The sequence below is a fragment of the Salmo salar genome, chromosome ssa01, assembly GCF_905237065.1.
Source record: "Salmo salar chromosome ssa01, Ssal_v3.1, whole genome shotgun sequence".
NCBI classification, from domain to species: Eukaryota; Metazoa; Chordata; class Actinopteri; order Salmoniformes; family Salmonidae; genus Salmo; species Salmo salar.
The window spans coordinates 50,036,186-50,059,148 of NC_059442.1; the positions used below are offsets into that span (position 1 = coordinate 50,036,186).

General features: G+C 42.6%; 1 long non-coding RNA gene and 1 other non-coding gene across 2 annotated transcripts; one reads left to right on the forward strand and one right to left on the reverse strand.

The window, feature by feature from the left end:
- The first annotated feature begins 5,814 nt into the window (after window positions 1-5,814).
- Window positions 5,815-5,890, forward strand: trnac-gca (transfer RNA cysteine (anticodon GCA)). Its single transcript has one exon. It is a non-coding gene; the product is annotated as a tRNA-Cys (tRNA).
- A 12,567-nt stretch (window positions 5,891-18,457) lies between these two features.
- On the reverse strand, window positions 18,458-19,012 carry LOC123726755 (uncharacterized). The gene is made up of 3 exons (XR_006758879.1): window positions 18,990-19,012; window positions 18,651-18,733; window positions 18,458-18,547 (listed from the first exon to the last, which is right to left on the reverse strand). It is a non-coding gene; the product is annotated as an uncharacterized lncRNA (long non-coding RNA).
- Window positions 19,013-22,963: the final 3,951 nt, after the last annotated feature.

Here is a 22,963-nt window from a genome sequence, read left to right on the forward strand (position 1 = left end):
CACCGCCTGGTATAGAGGTCCTAGATGGCAGGATGCTTAGCCCCAGTGATAGGGTAGGGCCTTACGGTCAGAGGCCCAAGCAGTTGCCATACCTGGCTGTGATGCAACCAGTCAGGATGCTCTCTGGTGCAGCTGTAGAACGTTTTGAGGATCTGAGGATTCATGCCAAATCTATCTCCTGAGGGGGAATAGGTGATGCCGCGCCCTCTTCATGACTATCTTGTTGTGTTTGGACCATGATAGTTTGTTGGTGATGTGGACACCAAGCTCTATACCTGCTCCATTACAGCCCCATTGATGAGAAGAGGGGCGTGCTCATTCCTCCTTTTCCTGTAGTCCACAATCATCTCCTTTGTCTTGATCACATTGAGGGAGAGGTTGTTATCCTGGCACCACACTGCCAGATCTCTGACCTCCTCTCTATAGGCTGTCTCATCGTTGTCTGTGATCAAGCATATCACTGTTGTATCATCGGCAAACTTAATGATGGTGTTGGATTCGTGCATGGCCATGCAATCATGGGTGAACAAAGAGTACAGGAGGGGACTGAGCACGCACCCCTGAGGGGCCCCCATGTTGAGGATAGTGTGGCAGATGCCACTTTTACCACTTTTACTTTTACCTATCCTTACCACCTGGGGGTGGCCCATCAGGAAGTCCAGGATCCAGTTGCAGAGGGAGGTGTTTAGTCCCAGGGTCCTTAGCTTAGTGGGCTGACACAACAGCCTTCTGTGTGTTCTCCGTTTGACTGTTTGCAATCAAACACCAGAATTTTCTCCATCTCCTTTGCTATCATACTTCAAACTGATTTCAAAACTCAGTCTCCAGAAAGTAGAGAGCAACACTTATGCACTTCTGCTATGTAACATCTTTAAAAAAAGATGCGTTAAAGGATTATCTACACGTACTGACCAGCTCATACTATAGACAGAAGCGTGCTACATGGCAGACCAATCCGAACTCATCTCTCGGCATGTCTAACCCACTCGTTATCTCAGCCAATCATGGCTAGTGGGAAAGTTGCTGTCTTTTTCTGTAGCTAAACCAACTAGGCTCGTAATTGAAAAATGTTATGCATATTTGGCGTATGGCATACACGTTTGTTATTAAGGCACATGAAAGTTCACATGTTCTAGAAGGCATTTCTGCATTTTTTTTAATTTTTTTAAAGTTGACGTTCAAATGGCTCTCCTGTGTAGTAGTGACGTGCGACATACGCCTAGTTTCCTGAAATGAGTCACATGTTATCACTTGTGAATGATATATTATCACTTAGCTTAAGGCAAAGAGCGCATATTTTATTTTTTTTACTTTTTCAAATCAGAGTCACACCTCATGTAGCCTAGCCCATAGGCCTATATGTTTTGATAATTTTGTATCACAACTAAAGTCGCCAAATAACTTCTTAAAAGGAAGCACATTAATCCACTTTACAACGGATGTAGAGCCTAACTGGCATACATACGCAGTCGTGAGTTTCGAGTTTGGGGAAGATAATTTTTACCATAAAAATGCACCTTTATAATAGAACCAATACATGCATAATCGCATTTGTGGTCACTTTTGAGAATGGTGTTTTCCTGCTAATGGAACATTCACACTTATAGCCTACTACCGTGTGCGCATTGCTGCGCATATAATGTGAAGAAATAGACTAATAGTTTATCAACATTTTCAGCTAAACATAGTTATTTTTAGCATGGAGAGGAAGGATGTTTTGTTGTGTTTAATGTATCTTCTTACTGATTTACCTATTGAGTCTTTATTCTACCTTATGAATGTACTTAAAAAGGCCGGAGAGGACAACTGCTTCCGAGAGTCTTTCTCTCAAGCTGTGATTACAGTAATTCACAAGAAAGGGAAAAACCCGCTAAAGTGCGCCTCCTATAGACCAATCTCTCTCCTTAATACAGATTGTAAACTGGTCACCAAGATGCTATCTAAGAGACTGGAGTCATGTCTCCCCCTGTTGGTCAACCCAGACCAGACTGGCTTCATAATTAATAGATTTTCCCTTAATAATCTCAAAGGTTTTTTGATATAATACACCTTGCTAACAAAAACAAAATACGTAGTGTTGCGGTCTCCCTCGATGCCGAAAAGGCCTTTGTTAGGGTCAAATGACCATATCTCTTTCACGTTTTGGAAAAGTTCGTTTTAGGCACCGTGTTTGTAAATGTAATAAAATCACTCTACACATCTCCTAAAGCTTGGATTGCTACCAATGGGATTACTTCCTCCTCTTTCCCTCTCTATAGGGGGAACAGACAAGGTTGCCCAATTATCCCCCACCTCATCGCCCTCGCCATCGAACCGTTGGCTGGGGCCATTAGAACGTGCCCTGACATACATGGCTTTGAGGTGGGCCCCCATACCCATAAATTATCACTTTTTGCAGACAACCTTATCTTATTTCTAATGAACCCAAAACATTCCCTCTCTCACTTACAGAACCTATTACAGTATTATAGGTATTTATCTGGGTATAAGGTCAATTTTGATAAAAGTGAAATCTTACCGTCTGCCTTTGACCGTCATCAAATCAAATCAAATGTTATTGGTCACATACACATGGTTAGCAGATGTTATTGCGAGTGAAGCGAAATGCTTACGGTTCTAGATCCGACAGCGCAGTAATATCTAACAATTCCACAACAAAACCTAATACACACAATCTAGTAAAGGAATGGGATGAGAACATAAGTATAAAATACTTGGATGAGCAGTAACAGAGCAGCTGAGATGCAATACATAGTAAAGAATAAATAGTGAGGGATACAGTATACAGTATACAGCAGGGGAAAAAAGTATTTGATCCCCTGCTGATTTTGTACATTTGCCCACTTACAAAGAAATTATCAGTCAATAATTTTAATGGTAGGTTTATTTTAATTTTTATTTTTTTTAAATACTGAAAAACGCATGTCAAAAATGTTATAAAATGATTTGCATTTTAATGAGGGAAATAAGTATTTGACCCCTCTGCAAAACATGACTTAGTACTTGGTGGCAAAACCATTGTTGGCAATCACAGAGGTCAGACGTTTCTTGTAGTTGGCCACCAGGTTTGCACACATCTCAGGAGGGATTTTGTCCCACTCCTCTTTGCAGATCTTCTCCAAGTCATTAAGGTTTCGATGCTGACGTTTGGCAACTCGAACCTTCAGCTCCCTCCACAGATTTTCTATGGGATTAAGGCCTGGAGACTGGCTAGGCCACTCCAGGACCTTAATGTGCTTCTTCTTGAGCCACTCCTTTGTTGTCTTGGCCGTGTGTTTTGGGTCATTGTCATGCTGGAATTCCCATCCACGACCCATTTTCAATGCTCTGGCTGAGGGAAGGAGGTTCTCACCCAAGATTTGACGGTACATGGCCCCGTCCATCGTCCCTTTGATGCGGTGAACTTGTCCTGTCCCCTTAGCAGAAAAACACCCCCAAAGCATAATGTTTCCACCTCCATGTTTGATCCTTGGAGATGGTGTTCTTGGGGTCATAGGCAGCATTCCTCCTCCTCCAAACACGGTGAGTTGAGTTGATGCCAAAGAGCTCCATTTTGGTCTCATCTGACCACAACACTTTCACCAGTTGTCCTCTGAGTCATTCAGATGTTCATTGGCAAACTTCAGACGGGCATGTATATGTGCTTTCTTGAACAGGGGGACCTTGCGGGTGCTGCAGGATTTCAGTCCTTCACGGCGTAGTGTGTTACCAATTGTTTTCTTGGTGACAATGGTCCCAGCTGCCTTGAGATCATTGACAAGATCCTCCCGTGTAGTTCTGGGCTGATTCCTCACCATTCTCATGATCATTGCAACTCGAGGTGAGATCTTGCATGGAGCCCCAGACCGAGGGAGATTGACAGTTCTTTTGTGTTTCTTCCATTTGCGAATAATCACACCAAATGTTGTCACCTTCTCACCAAGCTGCTTGGCGATGGTCTTGTAGACCATTCCAGCCTTGTGTAGGTCTACAATCTTGTCCCTGACATCCTTGGAGAGCTCTTTGGTCTTGGCCATGGTGGAGAGTTTGGAATCTGATTGATTGATTGCTTCTGTGGACAGGTGTCTTTTTTACAGGTAACAAGCTGCGGTTAGGAGCACTCCCTTTAAGAGTGTGCTCCTAATCTCAGCTCGTTACCTGTATAAAAGACACCTGGGAGCCAGAAATCTTTCTGATTGAGAGGGGGTCAAATACTTATTTCCCTCATTAAAATGCAAATCAATTTATAACATTTTTGACATGCGTTTTTCTGGATACTTTTGTTGTTATTCTGTCTATCACTGTTCAAATAAACCAACCATTAAAATTATAGACTGATCCTTTCTTTGTCAGTGGGCAGTGGTGAGTCTGACTGGGAATCCTCTAAGTCCCATTACCCAAACTCCTTTTTATGTGAGCTTGCTGTGGGCAGACCACGATGGCATTCATTTTCCGTATTTCTTCTCTCATCATTCCCAACATTCGGATTTTGAAATATATTGTCCAGTGTTCATTGTTTAATGTTGAAGTTTTGGGTGGCAAACTCTTCTGTAACAAAGAGACATTCCATTCACCCAAACTAGACTCCAAAAGGAATCGTCTGCTGCCTACAATTTAAGATCGATGTGAGGTGTCATAAAACCCCACATCTTCTATTAAACGCTAATCCACTATAACCTGATCCATGGATCCTCACAGGAGAGTCGTGACACTTGACTAACTCACAATCGCAATACTGGAAATCAATGTAATTACATCTTAATCTGAAATGAATCTTTATTTTTAAGGTAATGACTGCACTATACCACAATGAAGGTAAATCCACATGTCAAAAGAAAAATTATGACACCACGGGGTATTTTAACATACAGTACCAGTCAAAAGTTTGGACACGCCTACTCATTCCAGGGTTTTTCTTTATGTTTATTATTTTCTACATTGTAGAATAATAGTAAAGACATCAAAACTGTGAAATAACACATATGGAATAGTGCAGTAAGCAAAACAGTGTTAAACAAATCAAAATATATTTTATATTTGAGATTCTTCAAAGTAGCCACCCTTTGACTTTATGGAAGCTTTGCACACTCTTGGCATTCTCTCAACCACCTTTTTTTATTTTATTTTGTTTCACCTTTATTTAACCAGGTAGGCCAGTTGAGAACAAGTTCTCATTTACAACTGCGACCTGGACAAGATAAAGCAAAGCAGTGCAACACAAACAACACAGAGTTACACCTGGGATAAACAAATGTACAGTCAATAACACAGTACAAAAATCTATATACAGTGTGTCCAAATGTAGTAAGATTAGGGAGGTAAGGAAATAAATAGGCCCTAGTGGCGAAATAATTACAATTTAGCATTAACACTGGAGTGATAGATGTGTAGAAGATGATGTGCAAGTAGACATACTAGGGTGCAAAGTCGCAAAAAAATGAATAACAATATGGGGATGAGGCAGTTGGGTGGGCTATTTACAGATGGGCTGTGTACAGGTACAATGATCAGTAAGCTGCTCTGACAACTGATGCTTAAAGTTAGTGAGGGAGGTATGTCTCCAGCTTCAGTGATTTTTGCAATTCGTTCCAGTCATTGGCAGCAGAGAACTGGAAGGAAAGGCAGCCAAAGGAGGAGTTGGTTTTGGGGATGACCATACCTGCTGGAGCGCGTGCTACGGGTGGGTGCTGCTATGGTGACCAGTGAGCTGAGATAAGGCGGCGCTTTACCTAGCAAAGACTTATAGATGACCTGGAGCCAGTGGGTTTGGCGATGAATATGAAGCGAGGGTCAGCCAACAAGAACATACAGGTCGCAGTGGTGGGTAGTACACACGGTCCCGTGTGGCTCAGTTGGTAGAGCATGATGTTTGCAACACCAGGGTTGTGGGTTCGATTCCCACGGGGGACCAGTACGGGGGAAAAAATGTATGAAATGTATGCATTCACTACTGTAAGTCGCTCTGGATAAGAGCGTCTGCTAAATGACTAAAATGTAAAATGATATGGGGCTTTGGTGACAAAACGGATGGCACGGTGATAGACTACATCCAATTTGCTGAGTAGAGTGTTGGAGGCAATTTTGTAAATGACAACACCGAAGTCAAGGATCGGTAGGATAGTCAGTTTTACGAGGGTATGTTTAGCAGCATAAGTGAAGGAGGCTTTGTTGCGAAATAGGAAGCCGATTCAAGATTTAATTTTGGATTGGAGATGCTTAATGTGAGTCTGGAAGGAGAGTTTACAGTCTAACCAGACACCTAGGTATTTGTAGTTGTGCACGTGTTCAAAACAGTCCAGAGTAGTGATGCTTGACAGGCAGGCAGGTGTGGGCAGCGATTGGTTAAAGAGCATGCATTTAGTTTTCCTTGCATTTAAGAGCAGTTGGAGGCCACTGAAGGAGTGGTGTATGGCATTGAAGCTCGTCTGGAGGTTTGTAAACACAGTGTCCAAAGAAGGGCCAGAAATATACAGAATGGTGTTGTCTGCGTAAAGGTGGATCAGAGAATCACCAGCAGCAAGAGCGATATCATTGATATATACAGAGAAAAGAGTCGGCCCGGGAATCAAACCCTGTGGCACCCCCATAGAGACTGCCAGAGGTCCGGACAACAGGCCCTCCGATTTGACACATTGAACTCTAGTTGGTGAACCAGGCGAGGCAGTCATTTGAGAAACCAAGGCTGTTGAGTCTCCTGATAAGAATGCGGTGATTGACAGAGTCGAAAGCCTTGGCCAGGTCGATGAAGACGGCTGCACAGTACTGTCTTTTATTGATGGCGGTTATGATATTGTTTAGGACCTTGAGCATTGCTGTGGTGCACCCATGACCAGCTCGGAAACCAGATTGCATAGCAGAGAAGGTACGGTGGGATTCGAAATGGTTGGGTGATCTGTTTGTTAAAACCTGGCTTTCGAAGAATTTAGAAAGGCAGGGTTGGATAGATATAGGTCTGTAACAGATTGGGTCTAGAGTGTCTCCCCTTTGAAGAGGGGGATGACTGCAGCAGCTTTCCAATCTGTAGGGATCTCAGACGATATGAAAAAGAGGTTGAACAGCCTAGTAATAGGGCTTGCAACAATTGCAGTGTATAATTTTAGAAAGAGAGGGTCCAGATTGTCTAGCCCAACTGATTTGTAGGGCTCCAGATTTTGCAGCTCTTTCAGAACATCAGCTATCTTGATTTGGGTGAAGGAGAAATGGGGGAGGCTTGGGCAAGTTGCTGTGGGGGCTGCAGAGCTGTTGGCCGGAGAAGGGGTAGGCAGGTGGAAAGCATGGCCAACTGTAGAAAAATTTACGAGGAAGGTTAAACTACCAACAGGACATTAAAAACTGTAACATCTTATGATTCATGGAGTCGTGGCTGAACGACGACAATATCAACATACAGCTGGCTGGTTATACGATGTACCAGCAGGATAGAACTGAGGCATCTGGTAAGACAAGGGGCGGCGGACTATGTATTTTTGTAAATAACAGCTGGTGCACTATATCTACAGTGAGGGAAAAACGTATTTGATCCCCTGCTGATTTTGTACGTTTGCCCACTGAGAAAGTAATGATCAGTCTATAATTTTAATGGTAGGTTTATTTGAACAGTGAGAGACAGAATAGCAACAAAAAAATCCAGAAAAACGCATGTCAACAATATTATAACTTGATTTGCATTTTAATGAGGGAAATAAGTATTGCCGTGTGGTGCCAGGACAACAACCTCTCCCTCAACGTTATCAAGACAAAGGAGATGATTGTGGACTACAGGAAAAAGAGGACCAAGCATGCCCCCATTCTCATCGACGGGGCTGCAGTGGAGCAGGTTGAGAGCTTCAAGTTCCTTGGTGTCCACATCACCAACAAACTAACATGGTCCAAGCACACCAAGACAGTCGAAGCAGGCACAACAAAACCTATTCCCCTCAGGAGACTGAAAAGATTTGTCATGGGTCCTCAGATCCTCAAAAGGTTCTACAGCTGCACAATCGGGAGCATCCTGACTGGTTGGATCACTGCCCGGTATGGCAACTGCTCAGCCTCCGACCGCAAGTCACTACAAAGGGTAGTGCGACCGGCCCAGTACATCACTGGGGCCAAGCTTCCTGCCATCCTGGACCTCTATACCAGGCTGTGTCAGAAGAAGGCCCTAAAAATTGGCAAAGACTCCAGCCACCCTAGTCATAGACTGTTCTCTCTGCCACCGCACGGCAAGCGGTACCGGAGCGTCAAGTCTAGGTCCAAGAGGCTTCTAAACAGCTTCTACCCTCAAGCCATAAGACTCCTGAACATCTAGTCAAATGGCTACCCAGACTATATGCATATCCCCCGCTCCCCACACCACTGCCTCTCTCTGTTGTCATCTATGCATAGTCACTTTAATAACACTACCTACATGTACATACTACCTCAACTAACCGGTGCCCCCGCACATTGACTCTGTACCGGCACCCCCCTATATACATTGTTATTTGTTACTGCTGCTCTTTAATTACTTGTTACTTTTTTCTCTCATTCTTATCTGTATTTTTTGGAAACTGCACTGTTGGTTAGGGGCTCGTAAGTAAGCATTTCACTGTAAGGGCTACAGCTGTTGTATTCAGCGCATGTGACTAATACGATTTGATTTCATTTGAAGATGAATTGGCAACAGACAAACAGAAAACACAGGTATAAGTACACAGGGGATAATGGGGTAGATGGGTGACACCTGGAGGGGGTGGAGACAAGCACAATGACAGGTGAAACAGATCAGGGCGTGACAATTATACAATGTAGAAAATAGTTTAAAAAAAAATTATAACCTTGAATGAGCAGGTGTGTCCAAACTTTTGACCGGTACTGTACGTCGCAAGTGCAGTTAGTTTGAGAATCATAATGTGCATGTGGACTTCTGGTAAAGATGCTATAGTGAAAAGATGTTGGAATATGTCCAACTACTTGGACGATTTTAATTGGCTGAGACAAAATGTGTAACGTAATTATCTGCTCAGCTGTTTGGTCAGGTAGGCCAATGAGAAAAGCTACCCGTTAGCCATTTTATACCAATGGTTTAAGCCATGGTCTTAGCAAAAGTTCAAAGTATGGCCCCATTTAGCTGAGGAACCCTCAACTTCGTTCTCTTATACTGAACAAAAATATAAACTAAACATGCAACAATTTCTACGATTTTACTGAGTTACAGTTAATTTAAGGAAATCAGTCAATTGAAATAAATTAATTTGGCCCTAATCTATGGATTTCACATGACTGGGAATACTGATATGCAGCTACTTTTCAAAGATACAGTACCTTAAAAAAAAGATGATTTCCCAAATCAGGGGCGTGGATCAGAAAACCAGTCAGTATCTGGTGTGACCACCATTTGCCTCATGCAGCGATACATATCTCCTTCGCATAGAGTTGATCACGCTGTTGATTGTGGGCTGTGGAATGTTGTCCCACTCCTCTTCAATGGCTGTGCGAAGTTGCTGGATATTGGCGGGAACTGGAACGTGCTGCATTATACGTCAACCCAGAGCATCCCAAACATGCTCAATGGGTGACATGTCTGGTGAGTATGCAGGCCATGGAAGAACTGGGACATTTTCAGCTTCCAGGAAATGTGTACAGATCCTTGCGACACGGGGCTGTGCATTATCATGCTGAAACATGAGGTGATGGCGGTGGATGAATGGCACGACAATGGGCCTCAGGATCTCATCACGGTATCTCTTTGCATTCAAATTGCCATTGATAAAATGCAATTCTGTTCATTATCTGTAGCTTATGACTGCCCATACCATAACCCCACCACCACCATGGGGCACTCTGTTCACAACATTGACATCAGCAAAACGCTCGCCCCTCCGGCACCACACACATGGTCTGCGATTGTGAGGCCTGTTGGATTTCATGCCTAATTCTCTAAAACTAAGTTGGAGGCGGCTTATGGTAGAGGAATTAACATTAAATTCTCTCGCAACAGCTCTGATGAACATTCCTGCAGTCAGCAAGCCAATTGCACGCTCCCTCAAAAGTTGAGACATCTGTGGCATTGTGTGACAAAACTGCACATTTTAGAGTGGCCTTTTATTGTCCCCAGCACAAGGTGCACCTTTGTAATGATTGCTAGCAATAACATCATTCGATTCTGAAAACGCTTACCTGTACCTATGTTTGTCCTGTACAATTGCAGTCCTTCTGCGGGGTGCTGAAATTCTTACTTTTAATAAAAACCTTTAGCGAATACAACCACCAACTTTCCCTCGTTGCTCGTACTACGTAAGCTGAGATTCAATTGGGGCCATGCTATCCGGAATCCTTAGTCATGGCCAGTCTCTTCATTGCCCCTGTGGCTGTCACCCTTCACCACCCACCCCTAACCTGCCTCAGTTGGGAAACCTGCATATGGTGGGATACGGAGCTCCATACAACCCCCAGCATACTCAGCCTCTCACTCACACACACTCTCCTACATGGCTGTGGTTTTACGTGAAATAGCTTCCATCACAGCTGAGCAGAGAGAGACAGAGGACAGAGAGAAAGAGAGGGGAAGAAGAAAGCGAGAAACAGACAGACACACATCTGACCTGACAGCTCTGCCTGTCACTTCCCATGACATTAAAACGATCCACTTACGCACTTCACTCAAACACACTTCGCAGGCAACTGTAAAATATCCCTCCTCCACACAACCAATGATCCACTTACACACACTATCCATAGAGCAGAACAAGTTCTGCAGATTTATCTGTTTTGCTAGACCTTCCTCTGAGTTTGGTGGTGGTGAGAGGGAGGGAGGGAGAGAGAGAGAGAGAGATGGGAGGTCCTCATTTGACTCTTTAATAAACGAGGGCCTCTCCTCCCTCTCTCTTCTCCACTGTGTGACAGGGCCATCAGGGGGAAATGAAAGTGAATCTCTTTTGTCACAATATGGCTCTTGGCTTTTCAACTTCCAATGAACTTGAAGGCCGTTCATGGGCCCATTGGAGTGAGAGTTATGTGGAAAGATGGGAGTGTGAGATGTGTTTGTCAGAGATGGAAGATCTTTCGAAATTGATCTAGATGTCTTAGTGCTTTGTGTTATATTGTTTTGCTGGTAGTTATTGCTGTGTCTTTTTGTAGTTGTGCTTTTAGTAGTTGTTGCTGTGCTTTTCTACGGTGTGCTTTTGTCATTTTTGTTGCGATTTTTGTCATTGTGCCTTTTGTTATTTTGTTTTGTCATTGTTGTGCTTTTTGTCATTGTTGCTGTGCTTTGTTAAGTTGTATGACCATTTTAAAAAAACATACAAAACCCCTGCATGAATAAAACCCTGGAGGATGACTCTTTAAGGTCAAAGACACAGGAAGATTGAGATGATGCTTTGTCTTTTCACAGAACTGTGTCTTTACATCTGGAACTGGCTCCCTCATAACAATATAGCAATACAAAAGTTACAGAGGTCATTGTGGTCTTTCATGCCCTGACACAACCATCTAGACCACGCAGACAGCAATTATCTCCTCGGAACAAAAGTCGATTTCTCCCCTCATGAGAGAGTTAGAGTTGTATTCTGCCCAGTTAATGGCGCGTAAACAGAGTTGTGAGGAGCTTTGTTGCGTGGGGCTGTTGGTTTTGGGTCGAATTCAGGCATAACAGCGAGCTCTCACAGAAGTCCTCCACCTGCGAATCCGAGACCAGGATTGTGTTTCCATTGTGGGTGTGGTAGCGAAACCTTCATTTGCATGCAGTTAACATATATCATTTCTCCTGAGAGTGGAGTAACTTATCTGGAGTGCTGCATAAAACAGAGGCGTGTTTCACCAGCACCGTGCCAAAAGAGTGGCAGAGGCTGCCGAACTATTGTCAAAAGTCCAATAAGGTGCGCTTAATGGTTTCAAATGGGACTCTATCCCCGCTCTTCCAAAGAGAGAGTGATGTATTTTTTTAGTTCGGTGCGGCAATAGAGCAGTGTTTGATAGATCGGTGCTTAACTAACAGTGGAACAAGCACCTGAGTTGTGCACCCCTGACCTATAACAGTTGTTTCTGTCTGTTTGTGTTGCAGGGTCGTTGTATCAACTTCACACAAGTAAAAAAAAAGCTAGGATTCCATTCGATCACATCCTGACCAGAGGCCTCTAGTCCGACCGTCCTCTCCTTCCCCTCTCTCCATCTCTATTCCATCCCGTCTCCATACCTCCCTCCTGCTCCCTCCTGCTCCCTCCCCCCTCCAGAGAGGAAGGAAACTGCTCCGGGATTTCACCATCAAGCCAATGGTGACTTTAAAACAGTTACAGAGTGTAATGTCCGTGATTGGAGAAAGCTGAGGATGGATCAACAACATTGTAGTTACTCCACAATACTAACCTAAAAGACAGAGTAAAAAGAAGGAAGCCTTTACCAAATTAAATTATTCCAAAACATGCATCCTGTTGGCAATAAGGCACTAAGGGACAGATATACATTTACTGGGGGGTGGGGGGGGCTGGTCCCACTCAAGGTGTCATAAAGAAAAATGCACTCCTCTCCCCAAGGGTTAAAAATATTTTCACATTACCTTTCCCCTTGTACTGTAAAATAAATTGCACACCCTCCCCTCTCATAGAATTAACTCAAAAGAAATAACTGTAGTGACCCTGTATTTATAAACATGGATATCGACTTTGCCACTTCAACATGATTTGTGGCACAGTCGATGCCACGGAGGGCTATGGGCCATAAGGTTGAGAATTCACCGACCACCAAAGACAAGCTCACTCTCCCTGTGTCACGCCCTGACCTGAGACAGATGTTTTATTTCTCTATTTTGTTAGGTCAGGCATTCTATGTGTTATATTTCTATGTTGTTGTTTTTCCTTTGATTGGCCTAGTATGGTTTCCAATCAGAGGCAGCTGTCTATCGTTGTCTCTGATTGGGAATCATACTTAGGCAGCCCTTTTTCCCTCCTTCAGTGTGGGATCTTGTTTTTGTACAGCTCAGTTTAGCCTGCAGAACGTGACGGTCGTTTTCTGTTGTTTATTGTTTTGATTTAGTGTTCTGAGTTAAAATAAATTCATCATGAGCACTCACCACGCTGCACCTTGGTCTCCTCATTACGACGATCGTCACACCCTGCCTGTTTCATTACACTAGTTTCAGAGCCTGCTACAGACAATGATCAGCTAGGGGAAATCTGATTTTCAACATTTTGAAGTCATATTTATAATTATATAAAATATATGCAACGAATTTTGCATCAGCAGTTTTCTGTGCCAATGCATCACAACAAATAAACAAGGCATGCTGACTTCTGGCACTTCAATATCATGGTTTGAGTTTTCAACACCATAATAAATAGACTGTCAATCTCGACAAAAACAGAAAAATCATCACTCCCTACCTTGTAGGTATACTCAGTATCGAATGCTTGGCAATCTCCGAATGTCATAAAAGTGTTTTATATCAGAAGTCTCTTTCCATTCTTCGCTGCACAATTTGGATTGATTGATTGTATTTGTCAAAAACAAAATACATATATACACACAGTACTCTGTACTTTAGCAAGCCTATCTATGCTAAGAAGCTAGCAAGTCAGCAAGCTACCATCATTACCATAGCAACACCATCATCAGCACAATCAATTGTTTGTTTTAGCTATAGCTAACAGCTCAAACAGAAAAGGCTATCAAATAGCTGAGAAAAACGTTAATTTTGCTACTTGTACTACTTTTCTTTTTAATTGAATTAGAACATGAGCTGCTGATTTTAGCAGAAGTTTTTTGAGATGCTGTTGCAGTAAAAAAAAAATAATAATCTGTGAACTGAATAAAGCAGACAAAGTTTGGGAATGAGATAAATTAAGATTATGTACAGATAGATGTCTGCTCTTCACCAATGACCTTGGTGGTAGACTTACCAATACTAGAGGGAAAGAACAACAAATCTCTTATTTCATACTGTGAGCCCCTTCTGGCACACTGCCCTGTGCACAAAATAGCCAAAACATTGAAAGAATGGTATTGGAAAAGGAACACCGATATCAATCAGTGAGGACAATGATGAAAACTGCCCCAGCCTGACCGTTAACGTCTACCATAACGGCACCATCATGGTTCAGGGGTCGGAAAGCAGCCAGGAAGACTTCCCTAAGAGAAGAAGCAAAGGAGCATGAAGCTTCTCCACAGACCAAAATCGAGACATGTGTGCAATATGGCCCCATCAGTAAGTAAAGTTATGTTAATGGAGATCTAAATGCTAGAACTGGTAAGCAGACTACATAGATGTATGGAGAAATACCCATGAACACAGTGCTACATCTGTGTATGAATCACAACTAACTAGCATTTTGAAAACCTCTTTAAATTCCAAGGAAAATAACTTTTTAAGTAAAAGTCTAATTGGATTGCTCCCTAAACAACAAACATAGCACAGTATTTACCCTCCACACCTTGGTCAAAAAACATGTCAAACATGCCAAAGTCAAAAAGGAAAAATACTTGCCTGTTTTATAGACTTTCAAAAAGTATTTGATTCCATATGGCGTGAAGGTACACTATAAAGTGCCTTCGGAAAGTATTCAGACCCCTTGTTACGTTACAGCCTTATTGTAAAATTGATTAAATAAATAAAAATCCTCAGCAATCTACACACAATACCCCATAATGACAAAGTGAAAACAGAAATACCTTATTTACATAAGTATTCAGACCCTTTGCTATGAGACTCGAAATTGAGCTCAGGTGCATCATGTTTCCATTGATCATTCTTGGGATGTTTCTACAACTTTTCCACCTGTGGTAAATTCAATTGATTGGATATGATTTGGAAAGGCACACATATGTCTATATAAGGTCCCACAGTTGACAGTGCATGTCAGAGCAAAAACCAAGCCATGAAAACCCACCCGGAAAACACCAGTCTCAACGTCAACAGTGAAGAGGCAACACCGGGATGCTAGCCTTCTAGGCAGAGTTCCTCTGTCCAGTGTCTGTGTTCTTTTGCCCATCTTAATATTTTATTTTTATTGGCCAGTCTGAGATATGGATTTTTATTTGCAACTCTGCCTAGAAGGCCAGCTTCCCAGAGTCGCCTTTTCACTGTTGACGTTGAGACTGGTGTTTTGCGGGTACTATTTAATGAAGCTGCCCGTTGAGGACTTGTGAGGCGTCTGTTTCTCAAACTAGACACTCTAATGTACTTGTCCTCTTGCTCAGTTGTGCACCGGGGCCTCCCACTCCTCTTTCTATTCTGGTTAGAACCAGTTTGCGCTGTTCTGTGAAGGAAGTAGTACACAGATCTTCAGTTTCTTGGCAATTTCTCACATGGAATAGCCTTAATTTCTCAAAACAAGAATAGACTGACGAGTTTCAGAATAAAGTTATTTGTTTCTGACCATTTTGAGCCTGTAATCGAACCCACAAATGCTGATGCTCCAGATACTCAACTAGTCTAAAGAAGGCCAGTTTTATTGCTTCTTTAATCAGCACAACAGTTTTTAGCTGTGCTAACATAATTGCAAAAGAGTTTTCTAAAGATCAATTAGCCTTTCAAAATGATAAACTTGGATTAGCTAACACAACGTGCCATTGGAACACAGGAGTGATGGTTGCTGATAATGGGCCTCTGTACACCTATGTAGATATTCCATAAAAAATGTGACGTTTCCAGCTACAATAGTTATTTACAACATTAATAATGTCTACACTGTATTTCCGATCAATTTGATGTTATTTTAATTGACCAAAATGTTTTGCTTTTCTTTCAAAAACAAGGACATTTCTAAGTGACCCCAAACTTTTGAACAGAAGTTTGTGTGTGTGTGTGTGTGTGTGTGTGTGTGTGTGTGTGTGTGTGTGTGTGTGTGTGTGTGTGTGTGTGTGTGTGTGTGTGTGTGTGTGTGTGTGTGTGTGTGTGTGTGTGTCACCTTGGCCTTGTAGTCTCCCCACAGGTCTCTGCTCCCTACTAGGGGTCTGTGGATCCTCGAGCCTCCAGCTGAAAAAGAGAGAAACTCACGCATGAATACATACTCACAGGAGAGGAGTGAGACCAGCACACAGACAAAGAGAGACAGAAGGACAGTCAGCCGTACCTTTGTATTTCAGCTGGGGTTCGAGCTCCATGTCATCGTAGTCACCATCCTGGAATGTCCTCTTCTTAGTCTTTATCTATGTCATGTTTCCTCCTGTCACCTAGGGACATTAACGACACTCAGGTGTGTCCAATTTACTCATTATGATTTCCCTGTTAAAAGAAGTGGGTTTTCTGTTATGCTTTGCAGAAGATTGAATTGTTTATCATGTGTGGTCGTTTCCTGAGTGAGTTTTTGAGACTTAGTGTTTGTTGTTTTTTCGAGTGTACTGTGATCCTGCGGCTACCGTTTCTCAGTACATATTATGTTTATCCTTAACCACTGATTCCTCGTCTGGTCTCTTCTCTGTACCTGCGTCCAACCTTACCACGTCACAATCTAGAGATAGAAAAAGAGGGAGAGAGAGTTCAGAGAAGGTTTCAGAAGTTTTGTGCGTCACTAACCTCAGCAGGCAACTTTTTACTCAATTATATTTATTTTGTGGAAAATCCTAACTTATTGATGGGAGACTAAGTGAAAATGTGACCTAAATGGAAGTTAGGATTTGCGCCTTCAACTGTTCGGGGTGAAATCAAATGGGTTGTTATCCCTCCAATGAATCAAGTTTCACAAGTGTTTGTTTCCCTGGTGCCGCACACAAGCTTAAGATCACCATGCATACAATGCCAAACGTCGGCTGGAGTGGTGTAAAGCTCACCGCCATTTCAATCTGGAGCAGTGGAAACGCTTTCTCTGGAGTGATAAATTACTCTTCACCATCTGGCAGTTCGACGGGCGAATCTGGGTTTGGCGGATGTCAGAAGAACGCTACTTGCTGAATGCATGGTGCTAATTGTAAAGTTTGGAGGAGGAATAGTGGTCTGGGGCTGTCTTTCATGTTTCGGGCTAGGCCCCTTAGTTCCAATAAAGATACATCTTAACGCTACAGCATACAATGACATTTTAGATGATTCTGTGCTTACAACTTAGTTGTAACAGTTTGGGGAAGGCCCTTTCCTGTTTCAGCATGACAATGCCCCCGTGCACAAAGCGAGCTAAATGAACTGGCTACCATATAAGAAAAATCTACGTCTCGGGGACTCACCCTAGAAGACAAATAAAACATGTGTTTTAGTGGCCGATGTCACCAACAGAACAGCGGCTACGGTAAAAAGCCCGGCCTTGCTAGAACAGTATTGTAAGGTCCGGGCACTATCCCTTAATATGGAAAAAAAACTAACCAATGATATTTCAGAAAAAATCCAGATGTCAGGAATTTAGATACCATTTCACCTCAGGAGAAACCACCCTGAAACACACCACCAATTGTACTTACCTTGGTCTGAATATAAGTTAATCTGGGAAGTTTGACAGTTTTCTTTTTGGTGTATTATTTTCCATGTAAAATTGTTTACTTGATATATTATTATTGTTGCTCAAACATATACATTGCTTTGGCAACAGTGGAAACCACCCATTCATGTCAAAGCATTTATTGAATTTGATTGATAGAAAAGAGAGAAGAGTGAGTGAGCAGCCAGACTTCTTTCAGTCTGCTGTGTCAGTAGAGGGGTTGGTCAAAACAGAACTATAAACAGTAGGAGTGTTGTAGTACTATAGTCATCTCCTGAATGGAGCCTTTCTGTTGCTCTCCCCCTCACACACTGTGTTGCTTTAGTATGGGGTGAACAGGGAACAGGGCTCCCCAAAGCAATAACTGACTGATTCATTCAAACACTACAGTCAAAAGCCTCCCTTCCTCCTCCAACCCTACATCCAACTCATGATGTCCCCTTGCAGATCTGAAATAATGGGATGAGTGCAAGTAATATGGAAGAGGCCATATTGCAGAGGTCTATCACCTCTACAAAGGCCAATGAAACATTGTCTGGTGCTAGGGGTTGATTTTCCTATTTTCTTTATGACTCTGACAATAGTGAAATAAAACACTGTGAGTCTGATGTTCATCTTATTGCTCATTTTCAACCGCAATCTAGATCGCCATCTAACGGTCAAACAGAGCAATAACAAGACATTTTCAATTTTCACACATTATCGTCAATGTTTCTACAAGATACATAAATACATGTTTTAACAGATGTATGTCCACCTGTACACATTTGGGGTGAGCATGTCACTCGTTACATCTGATGGATTGAACAAGCCTATAAAGTCAAAGTTTAATGTGTGTGTGCCCGATTGTATCCATTGATAACTATGGGAATTAGGCAAGAAAAACTTCCAGGGGGAAAAATAAACCGATCTATTTCAAGTCCTCTTTTTGTTTCTTCTCCCACTTTATCTGTTTGTCGCAAACATACATTAGCTGTTTTTTTTTATGGGGTATGCCTGAGCAATACTCTGTATAGACTCACAGACTCATAGAAATAGAATTAGCTTTAACTCTGTTTCTATGCACAGACCCTCGTGAACAACAGGCAGATGGACACAAACACACATTCAACAGTTCTGTGTGTAAACTTTTAAGGACCTCCTCTTCTTCCTGTGCTCCCTTCTGGGTCCCTCTCACCATGCCCTTTAACTGGCCCTGCATCTTTGCTTTCTTCCTACACACACACACACAAACACATGGTCAGCAGTGGGTTAAGCTTTCACTATTACAACTACAATTTACTACAATTATTACTATGTTTATTACTAAGTTCTTACCTGAGGTTGAGCTGTGCTTTCCTCAGAGGGATGTAGGCATATGGATCAACCTTTCCTTTCCTCTTCACGTCTCCTTTACCCTTCTGGAGAAAACACAAACACACTCTTTACCAATGTGAAGAGTCAATGACAAAGGTCTGACTGTTACTCCCATTCTGAAATCACCCTGAGTAAGTAAGTAAGTAAGTGTGTGTGTGTGTGTGTGTGTGTGTGTGTGTGTGTGTGTGTGTGTGTGTGTGTGTGTGTGTGTGTGTGTGTGTGTGTGTGTGTGTGCGTGCGTGCGTGCGTGCGTGCGTGCGTGCGTGCGTGCGTGCGTGTGTGTGTGAGAGACTGAGACACCTTGGCCTTGTAGTCTCCCCACAAGTGTCTGCTCCCTACCATGGGTCTGTGGTTCCTTGAGCCTCCAGCTGACAGAGAGAGAAACCTACACATTAGTACATACACACAGGAGAGGACTGAGACCAGCAACCAGCACACATGGACAGACAAAGAGAGACAGAATGACAGTCAGCCGTACCTTTGTATTTCAGCTGGGGTTTGAGCTCCATGTCGTCATTGTAGTGACCATCCTGGAATGTTCTCTTTTTAGGTAGGCATGATCACCGACGACGATGAGACAGCCCATAGGGAGGAGTTCAGAGAACGATGCAAGTCTGGAACCAACAGGACCCTGAACAGCTTCTACCCCTGTAAGAATATGTTGAAGATAAATACACAACGCAGAGACAGAGGACGAGAGGTCAATAGAGTACTAAAGATCAATGGAAATAGTGTTTTTTCTGTAATTGGGGATTAATGGGAGGAATTTGTCTATATACTCAACATATTGAAATACGATACTTGTTATTTGGCCAAAGGGCAATAGTTTTATTGCAAGGAATTCTAATTGGTCAACCACAGGCTAGGGGTGGGTTATAAACTACATCCTGTTTCTTTGTTCTGTGGAGAGAATCACTGGAGAGCATCACTGAGGACGGGGAGAATAAACATCTACCTCCCCCCATGATTTGTCCTATTTGAATAAACCTATTTTCCTCCCCGATTTGCTTTGGGGTCTGTGTTATTGAAAAATAACATAAACTGCTAACACCCCCAAACCATAAGACTGCTAAATTGTTTGCTAAATAGTTAACCAACTAGCCACCCGGGCTATCTGTTTTGACCCTTTTTGCACAAACTTTTTTGTCTCATCACATGCGCTGCTGATACAGTTGATTATCCATCACTTTATTCTTAGTTATATGTACATATCTACCTCAATTACCTCGTACCCTTGCACATCGCCTCGGATCTGGTACCCCGTGTACATAGCCAAGATATTGTTACTCTTTGGGTATTTATTATTACTTTTATTGTTATGTGTTTTACTTTTCTATTATTTCTCTATTTTCTTTTTGTCTGCATTGTTGGGAAGGGCCCATAAGTAAGCATTTCACTGTTAGTCTACACCAGATGTTTACGAAGCATGTGAAAATTTGATTTGATTGATTTGGGACATGGTTAGGTAGTGTACCACGCCTAGGAAGGGAAGCTGCCACAGTGAGCACAGTAACTGTAACGGTCGTCATAGGAAGTGGACCAAAATGCAGCGGGTATGTGAATGCTCATATTTATTTTATTACGAACACCACACAAAAACAACGCCAGCTAACAGTTCTGCAGGCTAAACATAGCAGTGCACGAATACAACTTCCCACAAAGGGACAGGTGAAAACAGGGCTACTTAAGTATGACTCTCAATCAGCAACATCGATGTACAGCTGTTCCTGATTGAGAGCCATACCAGGCCAACAAAGAAATACACAACATAGACAGAACATAGAAATACAAAATATAGAACATAACCCAAAAACCCCAGAATACTCTCACCAAACACCCCTCTACATAAACACATATACTAACACACCCCGAACCACATAAAACAAATACCCCCCTGCCACGTCCTGACCAAACTACAATAACAAATAACCCCTTTACTGGTCAGAACGTGACAGTAACGTGGAAAATCGGTAGGCAACGTTGGTGGATACTCACAATCTTGACTCCAGCCTCGCCCAGAATGTATTTAATCTTTCCCTCATCATCTGTAGGGTGAAGAAAGATACATCATTCTGCTTTAGCATCAATCAAACATAATCAATTGTTTGATTGATTAATGTATTTATAAAGCCCTTGATGTATTTATAAAGCCCTTCTCACATCAGCATGAATGCTTTACAGTAACCTGACCTGGACCCCAAAGAGCAAGCAGAAGGCTCCCTTCCAATCAGTGGTTATGATAGACAGACTTTTACTAGATGTAGAGATAGAGTAATGTGGGTGAAAAAAAAATACTAATTTCCATTTCCACAAAATGGGTGATAAAGTATTCCTTGTCTTCTAATTACAGTTGAAGTCAGAAGTTTACATACACTTAGGTTGGAGTCATTAAAACTCGTTTATCAACCACTCCACAAATGTATTGTTAACAAACTATAGTTTGGCAAGTCGGATAGGACATCTGCTTTGTGCATGACAAAAGTAATTTTTACAACAATTGTTTACAGACAGATTATTTCACTTATAATTCACTGTATCACAATTCCAGTGGGTCAGAAGTTTACATACACTAAGTTGACTGTACCTTTAAAATAGCTTGGAAAATTCCAGAAAATTATGTCATGGCTTTAGAAGCTTCTGATAGACTAATTGACATAATGTGAGTCAATTGGAGGTGTACCTGTGGATGTATTTCAAGGCCTGCCTTCAAAATCAGTGCCTCTTTGCTTGACATCATGAGGAAATCAAAAGAAATCAGCCAAGACCTCAGAAAAAAAATTGTAGACCTCCACAAGTCTGCTTCATCCTTGGGAGAAATTTACAAACGCCTGAAGGTACCACGTTCATCTGTACAAACAATAGTACGCAAGTACAAACACCATGGGACCACGCAGCCGTCATACCTCTCACGAAGGAGACGCGTTCTGTCTCCTGGAGATGAACGTACTTTAGTGCAAAAAGTGCAAATCAATCCCAGAACAACAGCAAATGACCTTGTGAAGATGCTGGAAGAAACAGGTACAAAAGTATGTATATCCACAGTAAAATTAGTCCTATATCGACATAACCTGAGAGGCCCCTCAGCAAGGAAGAAGCCACTGCTCCAAAATCGGCATAAAAAAGCCAGACTACTGCACATGGGGACAAAGATCATACTTTTTGGAGAAATGTCCTCTGGTCTGATGAAAGAAAAATTGATCTGTTTGGCCAATCGTTATGTTTGGAGGAAAAAGGGGGGAGGCTTGCAAGCCGAAGAACACCATCCCAACCGTGAAGCACGGGGGTGGCAGCATCATGTTGTGGGGGTGATTTGCTGCAGGAGGGACTGGTGCACTTCACAAAATAGATGGCATCATGAGGCAGGAAAATGATGTGAATATATTGAAGCAACATCTCAAGACATCAGTCAGGAAGTTAAAGCTTGGTCGCAAATGGGTCTTCCAGATGGACATTGACCCCAAGTATACTTCCAAAGTTGTGGCAAAATGGTTTAAGGACAACAAAGTCAAGGTATGGGGTGGCCATCACAAAGCCCTGACCTCAATCCTATAGAACATTTGCCTCATGCAACGATACACATCTCCTTCGCATAGAGTTGATCAGGCTGTTGATTGTGGCCTGTGGAATGTGTCCCACTCCTCTTCAATGGCTGTGCGAAGTTGCTGGATATTGGCGGGAACTGGAACACGCTGTTGTCAATGTCGATCCAGAGCATCCCAAACATGCTCAATGGGTGTCATGTCTGGTGAGTATGATGGCCATGGAAGAACTGGGACATTTTCAGCTTCCAGGAATGATGTACAGATCCTTGCGACATGGGGCTGTGTATTATCATGCTGAAACATGAGGTGATAGCGGCGTATGAATGGCACGACAATGGGCCTCAGGATCTTGTCATGGTATATCTGTGCATTCAAATTGCCATCGATAAAATGCAATTGTGTTTGTTGTCTGTAGTTTATGCCTGCCCATACCATAACCCCACAGCCACTATGGGGCATGCTGTTCACAACATTGACATCAGCAAACCGCTTAAGCACACGAGGTCATACACGCTGTCTGCCATCTGTCCGGTACAGTTCAAACCAGGATTCATCTGTGAAGAGCACACTTCTCCAGCATGCCAGTGGTCATGGAAGGTTAGCATTTGCCCACTGAAGTCGGTTATGACACTGAACTGCAGTCAGGTCAAGATCCTGGTGAGGATGATGAGCACGTAGATGAGTTTCCTTGAGACGGTTTCTGACAGTTTGGGCAGAAATTCTTTGGTTGTG